Here is a 13,614-nt window from a genome sequence, read left to right as displayed (position 1 = left end):
CTCCCATAGCATGTATGAATGGATTTTTATTTGTATAGTGTTTTTCCAAACATAGTTACAAAGTGCTTTACAAGAGACAAAGAAAAACAAGAGAAAATAAAAACATCTAAACAGCCGATAAAACAAGTTAAGCAGTCAGAACTGACCTAACCACGTATATCCTAAGGAAAAACATACAGATGTGTTTTCACTTGTGCTAGGGTGAATGGTGCATTTAATATAGCGCTTTATTCCAAATCGCTTTACATAGATTGTGACTTACATTCACCAGTTCACACACACACATTCATACACCGATGGCGGAGGAAACCATGCAAGGCACCAACCTGCACATCGGGAGCAATTAGGCGGTCAGGGTCTTGTTCAAGGTCAAGGACACTAATTCTGGCGGAGCCCAGAATCGAACTGGGAACCTTGCGGTTCTCCATCCGGCCGCTCTACCGGCCACTCCCTGAGCCGACCACCGCCTCAGGATACCAAGTAAACAATGAACCTAGCATCTGTCTAAACAGCATGCTATCTAAATAACATTCTGTACATTTGAAACTGATATAGGCTACCGGCCAGGTAAACAATGTATCTAACATCTGTTTAATTAAATGTTCTAAATCTAAATAACATTTTGTACATTTGAAACTACAGGGTAAACAATGAACCTAGCATGTTGGTCTAAACACCATGCTAACTAAATAATAAATGTATTATTTATAGAAGGTATGCGCATGTATAAAGGGAATGGCAAATTGAGTGGCAAAGTAAGTGGCCAAGGTCGTTTAACGTCGTTTAACGCAATCAGATAGGACTTTTCTGTTTGGATGTGTGGGCTATCAAGGCCAGAAAGTAGTTTTTTGCCACTCAGTTCCTGCATAACTTCCTGGTATGATGATGATGTCACGCGCATACCCTCTATATTAACATTTGTCAAGAAAAACAAATCAAGAAACAAATCCATATCTTGGTCAGTCACTAGAAATAGCATCAGTCTGTAAATATAGCTGTCTACAGAGCAAAATGCAGTGCTTGTTTATGAGATTCAGCGTGGATACATGCAGTGATGGTCTGGCATATGGATAGTGTATGAGGTCAGGGAGTGCAGGTCTAGCATATGGACAGTGTATGAGGTCATTTTTACAGATGTCCTTATGATTAGTCACAATATTAGCAGTTTGTATGTTTTCCTGTTCAAACTTGGCCGTCCGAGCCATCCTGTCCAGCCGTAGTGACTCAAACGTGGGTCTGACTGTGAGCTCGCAGTTGGACAGACACAAACACCATAAGCCTAAGATCAGGATCCAACATGTACACGCGCATACACGTGCACAGTGCACACACACGCAAGCAGACACACAACAAACGCACACACACAACAAACGCACACACACACACACACACACACACACACACACGCACACATACACACACACACACATACACGCAAATGCACGTACACACACACATGCATTCACTCACATTTTTACAAGCACCCACTTGCGCACACTCACACGCACACACCACACGCACATATGCACACAAACCCACGCATGGACGGATTCATGCACGCAATAATGCATGCAGTCACACACACACACACACACACACACACAATACATGCACGCAGTCACACACGCATGTATCTTGCTTAAACAGTTTGTGCACACACACATATGCAGCTAAATGTATACTTACAGTACATTAACCTTCTGGGACGCACACAGACACGACGAGCCGCCTCGTCATCCAAGTGCTCCGTTTGACACCGAATCAGGCCTCAGTCCATTGGGTCCCCTCAGCTCGCCAGAACAGATGGATTCCACAGACACACTGTCAACCATGGCCAACGCTGACACTGACGCCACGCGGCACCTTGTCACAGCCAAACCCTGTACGCACAACAAGCCTCGTTTATCTCATTCCTTGTCAAAGGCCTGCGGCCGGTGGTGGAAGAGGTACTCTGAATTTTTGTTTAAGTAAAAGATGCAGTATCACAATGTAGGAATACGTTTTTTTTTCTTCCTCTGGTAAAGTCCTGTTTTCAAAGTTTTACTTAAGTAAAAGGACAAATGTTTTCAAACCCTTTCGATCTCCATATAGGTATAAAAGCAGTGGTGTAAAGTAACTAAGTACATTTACTTAAGTACTGTATGTACTTAAGTACAATTTCGAGGTATTTGTACTTTACTGGAGTATTTCCAATTTCCAATACTTCTAGTAATTTTACTCCACTACATTTATTTTCAAACGTAAGTTACTAGTTACTTTGTAGATCTTGGTTATTATTACAAAACATACATTAACCACTTCAGCCCTAAATGGTAAATGGTAAATGGTGCATTTATATAGCGCTTTTAATCCAAAGCGCTTTACATAGATTGTGCATTACATTCACCCATTCACACACACATTCATACACCGGTGGCGGAGGAAGCCATGCAAGGCACCAACCTACTCACCGGAGGCAATTAGGGGTTCAGAGTCTTGCCCAGGGACCCTTCGACATTAACTCAGGGGGAGCCCGGATTCGAACTGGGAACCCTTCGGGATTTATACCCTTCGTGCTCTAATGCCAGTTTCTCTACCCCTGAGCTATGCCGCCCCACAGAATATACATTTTGGCCATTAGAAAAGAGCATATCTACAAGCTCACATATGCCTCGTGATGTGACTCTTTGTGCGACACATTGTGAGCTTGTAGATCTGCTATTTTCAAAAGGTTTGTATATATTTGAAAACTTGAAATGGGACATTCTGCATAATGAGTACTTTTACTTTTGGCATTTTAAGTACATTTTGATACCAATACTTTTGTACTTTTACTCAAGTACATTTTTAATTCTGGACTTTTACTTAACAGAGTATTTCTATATTGCAGTATTGATACTTTTACAAATGTTTGAGTACTTTTTTCCACCACTGCATAAAAGTGACAAGGACTGACAGATACAGATATCCTCATATACGGGCATAAAAGTGACACAGGTAGACAGACAGAAACAGACACTTTATGGGCACAAGAGGGACACAGACAGACAGGTACAACGGGTACAAACACTGACTCAGACATGAATAGAAAAAAGATGAAGAAGCTAATAATATGGTAAACGCGAGGCGTTGTGAGCATGTAGAATTGTAGATCTGCTATTTTCACAATCGTACTACATAATGTAATGCGTCAACTCTTAGTGCTCGTCAGGGTAGCGGGTCCCCAGTTAAAATATGATTATTTTGGGGGCAGCGGCTTGAAAAGGTTGAGAACCACTGCTTTAGACAATAGATTTATCAGCAAGTGGAGTGAAGGTTATTTTACCAGTGGGTTCCATTCATCCTGTCTGCGTTTAATGCGACAGGTCACTATTTCACATTAACCACAGTCATTAGTACAAAATGTCTCCCTGTAAAAACTCTGCCAGCACCAGTTGTAAGACTCATCATTCTGTCCTTTAGCTTTAATGAGATTCCATTTAAAGCCAGCGAGCGTGAGCCGCAGTTACGCTGTATCTTGTTACATCTCCACTACATATTAATTGGTACGCTAATAATCCCACATTAATTTACGTTAAGTTAACCAAGCCGTGCATTTGGGCTTTTATTGGAAACTTTTAAAAGAACGTTGGGTATGTAACATGGTGGGCTATACTGACTCGAGTGTAAAAACAAAATTGCTGCCTCAGCACGACTGCTCCAATTTTCTCAGTCAGAAGTCAATTTGCAGGAAGAGGATTTGGTATACGTGAATGTGTCTCCAAAAACATTGCTGGCAAATCAGGGATGCACAATATTAACATTTTGGCCAAATATTTCTTTTTTATTTATTTTTTATCAATTCTTTTTTAATTTCATACAAGACATGAATGAAAAATGTACACAAAAACAATATGAATATGGCCGATTATCAATTAAGGTCAAATCAAGAAACAAGAATCACTGGGAGCAGATGCAGACAACAAAAAAAGTAAATCTTGTTACCTGATTCATTAGGCCTAATAATGCAAAATAATCAAAATCTACAAGGCAACTAGAATTGTAATGGAAAAAAGTACAATATTTGCTTCTGAGATGTAGTGGAGTAGAGCGTGTTCAGGTCAAGGACCCCTTAGCTGAGAGAGACATGAAGCAGGGACCCCCTCTACATATTGTATATATGTGTGATACAGATTTTCATTGATTTCATAGATAGATTCATATAGTTGTTTGACAGCACTGCCATCAGTCTGTTCGATTCGTGTTGATGTGTTTTTTTAACCACTTAAATTGTTACTTACAAAATTTCGCCTTTCACTCTGTACTTGGCCTGCTCTTTCTTTACCTCTACACCAAACCTATTTGCCGAAAATAGCCGATCTACAAGCTCTTGCGAGGTGCAGAGAGCTTGTAGATCTGCTATTTTTGGCTAAAGTTCTCCTCAAAATTGGGATGCGAGGGTTCAAGTTGTCAATTTAAAAAAATTATCCTATCACACAAAGATTAACTAACTCTGACTCTGAGGACCCCCTAGGGGTCCTGGACCCCCTGTTGAAGACCCCTGGAGTTGAGTACAGTATGTTATATTGAAAAATGGAAGTACCTCCCAAGCATCAAGTACCGTGTACATGAGCGATTCCCAGTAAACTACCGTGGTGCTCTTGCGTTCCATAACGTCCCTCTCATTACAGGAACCGCTACTGTGTGATTACGGAATGTCGTATTAACGCGCAAACATGGCTGCGGCCTGGCGTCTGCATTGGCTTTACAGAGCGGCAGCTTGAAACTTGGCACTGAGCTCGGTGTGTCTGGCAAGAAAGAGCAATCACTGAACTCACCTTTAAGGAAATGGGGCAAGGGAAATTACGCTTTTTTTTTATGGCTGTGTGGAATGAGGAACTGGAGTCGGGAGAAATAGAGACGGGCCGCGGTGAGTTCAATCCACAGCCATCAAAATGATAATGTATCAAGGAGAGGAATCTGTCGCCTGCTCCACTGACTCTCCCGTCTCCCGGGGAGAGTGGATTGCCTTTCCCCCCACAGCCTGTATTAAGCCTGATTACTACTTCTTGGCAGGACGGTGTCTCGCGCCGAAAATAGCAGACCTACAAGCGCGACATCACACCGCGTCGCGTCCGCGGTGCCTTGGGAGCTGTTATTTTCTGAGCATAAGTTAGGCATTAGGAGGCTCATTGGCTCCCTGGGAAGGGCAGTCGTAGTGTGCACTGGGGACTGGCGAAGGCACGTGTGGCACGCAGCAATGTTTGGCAAAGAGCAAGTGTGTGTGTGTGAGAGTGTCTCTGCTCTGGAAATGGAGAATGTCACGGTCACAGTGTAGGTGCTCGATCAACACAGTGACGCTTCATTGAGACTGAGGAGTGCAGAAGTGATGGTGCTGCTCAGGGGCGTCATAAGGGGGGGAAAATTGGGACTGAGTTATAGGGCCCAAGGTGGAGGGGCCTTAAGTATTTTATACTTTAGCTATTGAAAAATAGCAGATACAAGCTCACGGCACAGCACTCAGTGCAGTGCTGCGAGCTTGTAGATCTGCTATTTTTGAAAAGTTGTGAAAATGTGTGCAAATCTTTGAATATATGTATTTTTTAAGCAAACATTTGTAACTCAAATTTTACTTCTGGGGGGTCCCTGGAACTAAATATTTTTAGGTGGGGGTCCGTGGCCAAATACATATAATTTTGGGGGTCCTTCACATGAAAAGATTTGAGCATCACTGACATAGAAACATAGGTTTTTCAAAAAACCTTAGAAGGAGTCGAAATATTCAAAGATTTTCATGATTTTTCAATAGTGCACACACAAAATAATGCGTAATAATGCGTCTAAAATAAACCCCCTCCCCCTATGAATAACATTCATGGGGGGGGCCACAGTGAATCCTTGTACCCATGCAGGGCCCATCATTTGGTATGACACCCCTGAGTGCAGAAGTGATGGTGCTGCTGCTATAACAGCCTTGGACTTTTTGAAGGGGTTTCTCATCTCCAGGTCTGACAAAGTGTTTATGCTTCCAGCTCAGGCAGAGAACTTTGGGATCTTTTTGTCGCAGCAGCTACATTTGCAAATACGTGATATTTGTCCTCTGCATTACTCATCCCAACTATTAGTGGTGTGTGTGTGCGTGCGTGTGTGTGTGTGCGTGCGTGCGTGCGTGCGTGCGTGCGTGCACGCGCGTGCGTGCATGCGTGTGCGTGTGCGTGTGTGTACACTCTCTGAGTTAAACGAACACTCAGGATGACTCAGTGTAGTGATTGTTATGCAGTCCTCTTATAATAATGGTTATGATAATGTAATAATGTCTGTTTACTCTAGTTTGTCATCCCTCATTAGAACTAGGGCTGTCACAATTATTACATAATCGTCTAATCGCAATTATTTGACATAATCGCGATTATTTTTCATAATCGTCATAATTGTTTCCATGTTGAAAAATGTTCATACCGGTATATATATATTTTTAAAGTCAAACATTGTGGAAATAGCAGATCTACAAGCTCACAACACGTCGCATCGTCGCATTGTGAGCTTGTAGATCGGCTATTTCCACTATCAAATGTTCTTAAGTATAAAGTTGTCAAATATGTCCTTCATTTCTTTGTATATTTAGGTTATGTATCATATCTACCATGTGCAACTTCAAAGCCTAAAAGCCAAACAGAAATGTAATTGTCAACGACAAAGACACAATTAAATCGTTAATCGCAATTATTTGAGTGAAAATTAATCGTCATGTAAAATGTCATAAACGTGACAGCCCTATTTATAACCAACAGTACACCTTCCCCACTGATTATGCCCTCTTCCCTCCCTCTCTCCCCACATTCCTCCCTTCATTCTCTCCTTGTATCCTTCCTTTTTTGACGTACACTCCTTGTATCCTTCCTTTTTACACGTACACAAAATAAATGCACGAAAAAATGGGGAAAAGGGTATCACATGAAAAAAAAAGGTGTAGGTTATGCACATCGCACAAATTCTTTAAACAGACAAACATCACACAGGGAGAAGAAGAGTAGAGTAATAACCCCCCACCCCCACCCCCACACACATAGTTCAGTAGATATGGCAGGCCGCATCTCATGAGTCTTTTCATTACAATGCACCATATTAACCGCATGCAGGCCCAAGAGGCACCTACAGGTACACTGTAACCGTAGGAGAGGTTGGAGGTTTGACGCACCAACACCACGTGGATGTGATGCGTTGCAAGCCTGTAGAATGTAGATCATGGGTCTTCAACAGGGGGTCCGGGACCCCTAGGGGGTCCTCCGAGTTACTACAAATCCTTGTGTGATAGGATCATGTTAACCATGATTAACCATTTGAACCCTAGCATCTCTATTCTGAGTGGAACATTAGCCAAAAACAGGAGATCTACAAGCTTACAACTTCTCGCGCTGTGAGGGGTTGTAAGCTTGTAGATCGGCTATTTTCGGCAAGAGGTTTGTAGAGGGAATTCAGGGAAAAGAAGAGCAGACCAAGCATTTGACGGTTCAAGTGGTTAAATGTCTTACTGCAACATGATGACAGAGAGACAGTGCTGTCAAACATGTCTAAGCTGCCTAAGAAATCTATGAACATTTTAATCTGCAACGCAGTTTTATACAATATGTAGTGGGGGTCCCTGCTTCATCTCTCTCTCAGCTAAGGGGTCCCTGGACCGAAAACATTGAAGTCCCCTGATGTAGATCATTGTTTCCCAAACTTTTTAGCCTAAAGGCCTCTCCGTCTCCATACTCCCTCAGAAACCGAACTTTTCTGAAAAGCATTACCCCGAATTAAAGTTTGGAAAGCTGCATGTCGGGAAGTCGGATTTTTCGGAGAGAGTATGGACTGGCCTTAAGACCCAAATGTCCCTGGGACACCAACTAGTGAAAATAGCCAATCTACAAGTGAGCTTGTAGACTATTTTGTATTCAGGGGGGGAATTCTTTTGAAATAATAATAAACAGATATTTACTCTAGACTCATAAAAATGGGACCGTGACCCAAAAGTATTGTTCGGTGAACCACTGCTTTCGATCAGCACATTTTCAGTGAGTGTGCATGGTTGTACGACGGGGCGACTTTGGGGGGTGGGGGCGCAGGAGGGCGGTTGTTAGCATGTGGGGGGGTGGGTGTGGGGGAGTGGGGGGCAGCTCTAGCTGCAGTGTAAGCAGTTTGGCCAGTGCCATGGTAAGTGCAGAAAGGTTTATTAATAGAGTCGAGAGCATCCATCTTCCTGTCTGGAAGGAACGAGGTGGCGTGGGTTTGTGTTCAGCGTTTTCACGCCCGCCCACTCTCCTCCAGTCATCAAGATGCTCCTCTTTGTTTGTTTGCTCGCTCTGTTTTTCTTTCTTTTTTTTCTTTTTTTTTTTTGCAGGTCGGAGAGCGTTGTTTTTTCTCCCTCTCAGAGAATTTCAGCTTGGAATGGTTGCAGGACGAGTGTGTTTGTGTGTGCGGCGTGCACTTATATTACTATACTTGTGTGAGGACCATCATGTCCTAAATAGAGTAGAGCAGGGGTCTTCAACGTTTTTCAGTACCCCTCAGTTGAGAGAGAGATGAAGCAGGGGGTCCCTGCCAGATTCCATATTGTTTCATTGTTTGACAGCACAATCATCAGTGTATTTTGGATTCATGTCAATTTGTGTTTTCAGATATTTAACCACTTGAATCTTCAATACTTAATAAACTTTCACTATGTACTTGGTCTGCTCTTTTTCCCCTCAACACCAAACCTCTTTGCCAAAAATAGCCGATCTACAAGCTACCAACGCCTCACAGCACGAGGTCTACGTTGTTTTGGCTATTTTTGGCTAAACCACTCGAATATGGACCACGAATATGGACGCTAGGGTTCAAGTGGTTAATATAAAAAAGGAGAAAACAGTTTCTATTACACAAAGATTTGGAGGACCCCCTGTAGTAACTCTGAGGACCACATCAACATCCCCAAAAGGATTCACTGTAGGCCCATCTCAAAATATTATGTATCAGGGACCCCCCCCCCCCCCCCCCCAGAAGCAAAATTTGAGTTACAAATGTTCGCTTAAAAAATAAATATATTCAAAGATTTGCACACATTTTCACAACTTTTCAAAAATAGCAGATCTACAAGCTCGCAGCGCGGCACTCGGTGCCGTGCTGTGAGCTTGTATATCTGATATTTTTCAATAGCTAAAGTATAACATAATTAAGGTCCCTCCAACTCAGTCCCACATTGCTAATAGCAATATAATAGTTAAAAAGTAGCATTCATAAAATCAGCGTTGTGAAATGTTGATGTCCTAACTAGTATAGTAATACAAATGTCTGAGTGTGTGTGAGAGAGAGGACAGAGACAGAGAGAGGAAGTAGTGTAGGCTGTGAAAGTGAATATTGTGAAGCGATGTGGAGGGTCAACTCTCATCACACCTCACATCCATGCTTTAAACAGAGAATACATTTGTCTTTGTACACAGCTCAGCCAAAACACTTTTTTTTCCCCCCCTAAAATGTTGCGGAGCCAATTATTTTTACCACTTTTTTTGGTCTTCCAATTTGTTGTCATTATTGTCTCCACCAGGCTGAAATGCATGGCCGAGACTATGTTTTGCACCCGTCCGTCCGTCCGTCCGTCCGTGTGTGTGTGTGTGTCAGTGGCGTCAGTTCAGCAAAAGCTAGGGTATGGCAAAGATGGGAGTCCTCATGGAAAATAGGCATTACATTTTGGGTAACACGGTTCTATTGTGAAAATAGCAGATCTACATGCTCACAACGCCTTGCGCCGCGAGGCGTTGTGAGCATGTAGATCTGCTATTTTCACAATGTCAGAAAAAATAAATAAAAGACTTTTGTCCGTTTTTTACACAGGTTTCTACGGTTTCTTGGGCTGGACATGGCAGCCTGGAATGGTTTTTCAAGTGCAGCTAAACTTAGCATGTTGGTAAACGTGCCACAATTAACAATAATGAATTGCACCTGTGCAGCTGACCTGCGGAACATGGGAATATACCATTTTGTCAAGCTGGGTAGAATACAAGTGTGGAGAATATAATTATAATACCTTGTTAAAGTGACCATTTTGTTAAATTTTGCATTTGTAGTTATTTTACTGTAATTTTAACTACATAATAACCAGCGCAGATAGACAAAGAGACATTCATGGATTTATATTAAAAAGTAACTTTTATTTTCCCCCCTGGACCCAGGGTATGGCAGCTGCATACCCCTGCCATACCCAATTGACGCCCCTGGTGTGTGTGTATGTGTGTGTGTGTGCGTGCGTGCGTGCGTGCGTGTGTCAGTGTGTATGTCTGCGATCAGCTAATCTCCAGCATTGTTGGCTTGATCGCAGCAAAACTGTGCACACACACTGCCTGGTTGCCAAATTTTCACATGGGCCTGTTGAATACCAGAAGGGTCGCCGGAATAGTAGTTAATAGTTTATGCCTTTTGATTGATTGAGGTATTTATTAGAAGTTCTGGATTATAAAAGGTACAGTTTCATGACTGTACAGTTCACTGATACAGTGTCAACTAAAAGGAAACTCGGGTAAGGCAAGGCTTATTTGTTATTTTCCATTGAGATCCTTAATATCCTTTAATACCTCTGTAAACTGCCTAAACGGTTAAACCTAACCTTATTCCTAACCTTAACCTCAGTAAAATGGTGCCAAAACCTAACCCTATTCCTAATCTTAACCTCAGAAAGATTATGTGTAGGCCTAATCCTAAAATTGTTTTAACCTTATTCCCAGTAAAACAAATACAAGAATAAAAATCTTGGCGAGTTTCTTTCCGGCGACTCTACCGGTTACCCCCAGAACTAGTACTAGTAGGCCTATAGTACTACCTCCTGGGCAGGGCCCAAATTACATTTCGGAAACGAATCCAGAAGCTGTACAATACGTTACATTGCAGGCACTGACAGGACGCTGAGTTCTTGTAGTGGGAAAGGAGAAGAGAACACCTTGGTAGGGTGAGTTGTGTCAGATGCCGTCCCGGTGATGTGCGCCCCGTTTGCCAGGCCAACAGACAGACACATATGTTGACACTGTGACACTGTGACATGGCTGCTCCAAAACATTGGGAGCGCTGGGTCTCACTCTCATGCAGCACCAGATGGTGTGTCTAAATCTGTGAGCAGCAGAAAACATACAAGATGTTCCTATCCCAGGCCACCCACCAGCAGGGGGTCCCTGCCAGATTCCATATTGTTTCATTGTTTGACAGCACAATCATCAGTGTATTTTGGATTCATGTCAATTTGTGTTTTCAGATATTTAACCACTTGAATCTTCAATACTTAATAAACTTTCACTATGTACTTGGTCTGCTCTTTTTCCCCTCAACACCAAACCTCTTTGCCAAAAATAGCCGATCTACAAGCTACCAACGCCTCACAGCACGAGGTCTACGTTGTTTTGGCTATTTTTGGCTAAACCACTCGAATATGGACCACGAATATGGACGCTAGGGTTCAAGTGGTTAATATAAAAAAGGAGAAAACAGTTTCTATTACACAAAGATTTGGAGGACCCCCTGTAGTAACTCTGAGGACCACATCAACATCCCCAAAAGGATTCACTGTAGGCCCATCTCAAAATATTATGTATCAGGGACCCCCCCCCCCCCCCCCCCCAGAAGCAAAATTTGAGTTACAAATGTTCGCTTAAAAAATAAATATATATAAATATAATATATAAGATTTGCACACATTTTCACAACTTTTCAAAAATAGCAGATCTACAAGCTCGCAGCGCGGCACTCGGTGCCGTGCTGTGAGCTTGTATATCTGATATTTTTCAATAGCTAAAGTATAACATAATTAAGGTCCCTCCAACTCAGTCCCACATTGCTAATAGCAATATAATAGTTAAAAAGTAGCATTCATAAAATCAGCGTTGTGAAATGTTGATGTCCTAACTAGTATAGTAATACAAATGTCTGAGTGTGTGTGAGAGAGAGGACAGAGACAGAGAGAGGAAGTAGTGTAGGCTGTGAAAGTGAATATTGTGAAGCGATGTGGAGGGTCAACTCTCATCACACCTCACATCCATGCTTTAAACAGAGAATACATTTGTCTTTGTACACAGCTCAGCCAAAACACTTTTTTTTCCCCCCCTAAAATGTTGCGGAGCCAATTATTTTTACCACTTTTTTTGGTCTTCCAATTTGTTGTCATTATTGTCTCCACCAGGCTGAAATGCATGGCCGAGACTATGTTTTGCACCCGTCCGTCCGTCCGTCCGTCCGTGTGTGTGTGTGTGTCAGTGGCGTCAGTTCAGCAAAAGCTAGGGTATGGCAAAGATGGGAGTCCTCATGGAAAATAGGCATTACATTTTGGGTAACACGGTTCTATTGTGAAAATAGCAGATCTACATGCTCACAACGCCTTGCGCCGCGAGGCGTTGTGAGCATGTAGATCTGCTATTTTCACAATGTCAGAAAAAATAAATAAAAGACTTTTGTCCGTTTTTTACACAGGTTTCTACGGTTTCTTGGGCTGGACATGGCAGCCTGGAATGGTTTTTCAAGTGCAGCTAAACTTAGCATGTTGGTAAACGTGCCACAATTAACAATAATGAATTGCACCTGTGCAGCTGACCTGCGGAACATGGGAATATACCATTTTGTCAAGCTGGGTAGAATACAAGTGTGGAGAATATAATTATAATACCTTGTTAAAGTGACCATTTTGTTAAATTTTGCATTTGTAGTTATTTTACTGTAATTTTAACTACATAATAACCAGCGCAGATAGACAAAGAGACATTCATGGATTTATATTAAAAAGTAACTTTTATTTTCCCCCCTGGACCCAGGGTATGGCAGCTGCATACCCCTGCCATACCCAATTGACGCCCCTGGTGTGTGTGTATGTGTGTGTGTGTGCGTGCGTGCGTGCGTGCGTGTGTCAGTGTGTATGTCTGCGATCAGCTAATCTCCAGCATTGTTGGCTTGATCGCAGCAAAACTGTGCACACACACTGCCTGGTTGCCAAATTTTCACATGGGCCTGTTGAATACCAGAAGGGTCGCCGGAATAGTAGTTAATAGTTTATGCCTTTTGATTGATTGAGGTATTTATTAGAAGTTCTGGATTATAAAAGGTACAGTTTCATGACTGTACAGTTCACTGATACAGTGTCAACTAAAAGGAAACTCGGGTAAGGCAAGGCTTATTTGTTATTTTCCATTGAGATCCTTAATATCCTTTAATACCTCTGTAAACTGCCTAAACGGTTAAACCTAACCTTATTCCTAACCTTAACCTCAGTAAAATGGTGCCAAAACCTAACCCTATTCCTAATCTTAACCTCAGAAAGATTATGTGTAGGCCTAATCCTAAAATTGTTTTAACCTTATTCCCAGTAAAACAAATACAAGAATAAAAATCTTGGCGAGTTTCTTTCCGGCGACTCTACCGGTTACCCCCAGAACTAGTACTAGTAGGCCTATAGTACTACCTCCTGGGCAGGGCCCAAATTACATTTCGGAAACGAATCCAGAAGCTGTACAATACGTTACATTGCAGGCACTGACAGGACGCTGAGTTCTTGTAGTGGGAAAGGAGAAGAGAACACCTTGGTAGGGTGAGTTGTGTCAGATGCCGTCCCGGTGATGTGCGCCCCGTTTGCCAGGCCAACAGACAGACACATATGTTGACACTGTG

General features: G+C 42.4%; 1 protein-coding gene across 1 annotated transcript in view; it reads left to right on the top strand.

The window, feature by feature from the left end:
- Positions 1-13,614, top strand: part of LOC308288767 (transmembrane protein 266-like) — a gene marked incomplete at both ends in the record, with an annotated part of 90,946 nt that overhangs the window by 16,304 nt on the left and 61,028 nt on the right. The window lies entirely within an intron of this gene.

The sequence above is a fragment of the Nannobrachium achirus genome (assembly GCF_963921795.1).
Source record: "Nannobrachium achirus genome assembly, chromosome: 7".
In the NCBI taxonomy this organism is placed as follows: Eukaryota; Metazoa; Chordata; class Actinopteri; order Myctophiformes; family Myctophidae; genus Nannobrachium; species Nannobrachium achirus.
This window is presented reverse-complemented; position numbering and strand designations above follow the sequence as displayed.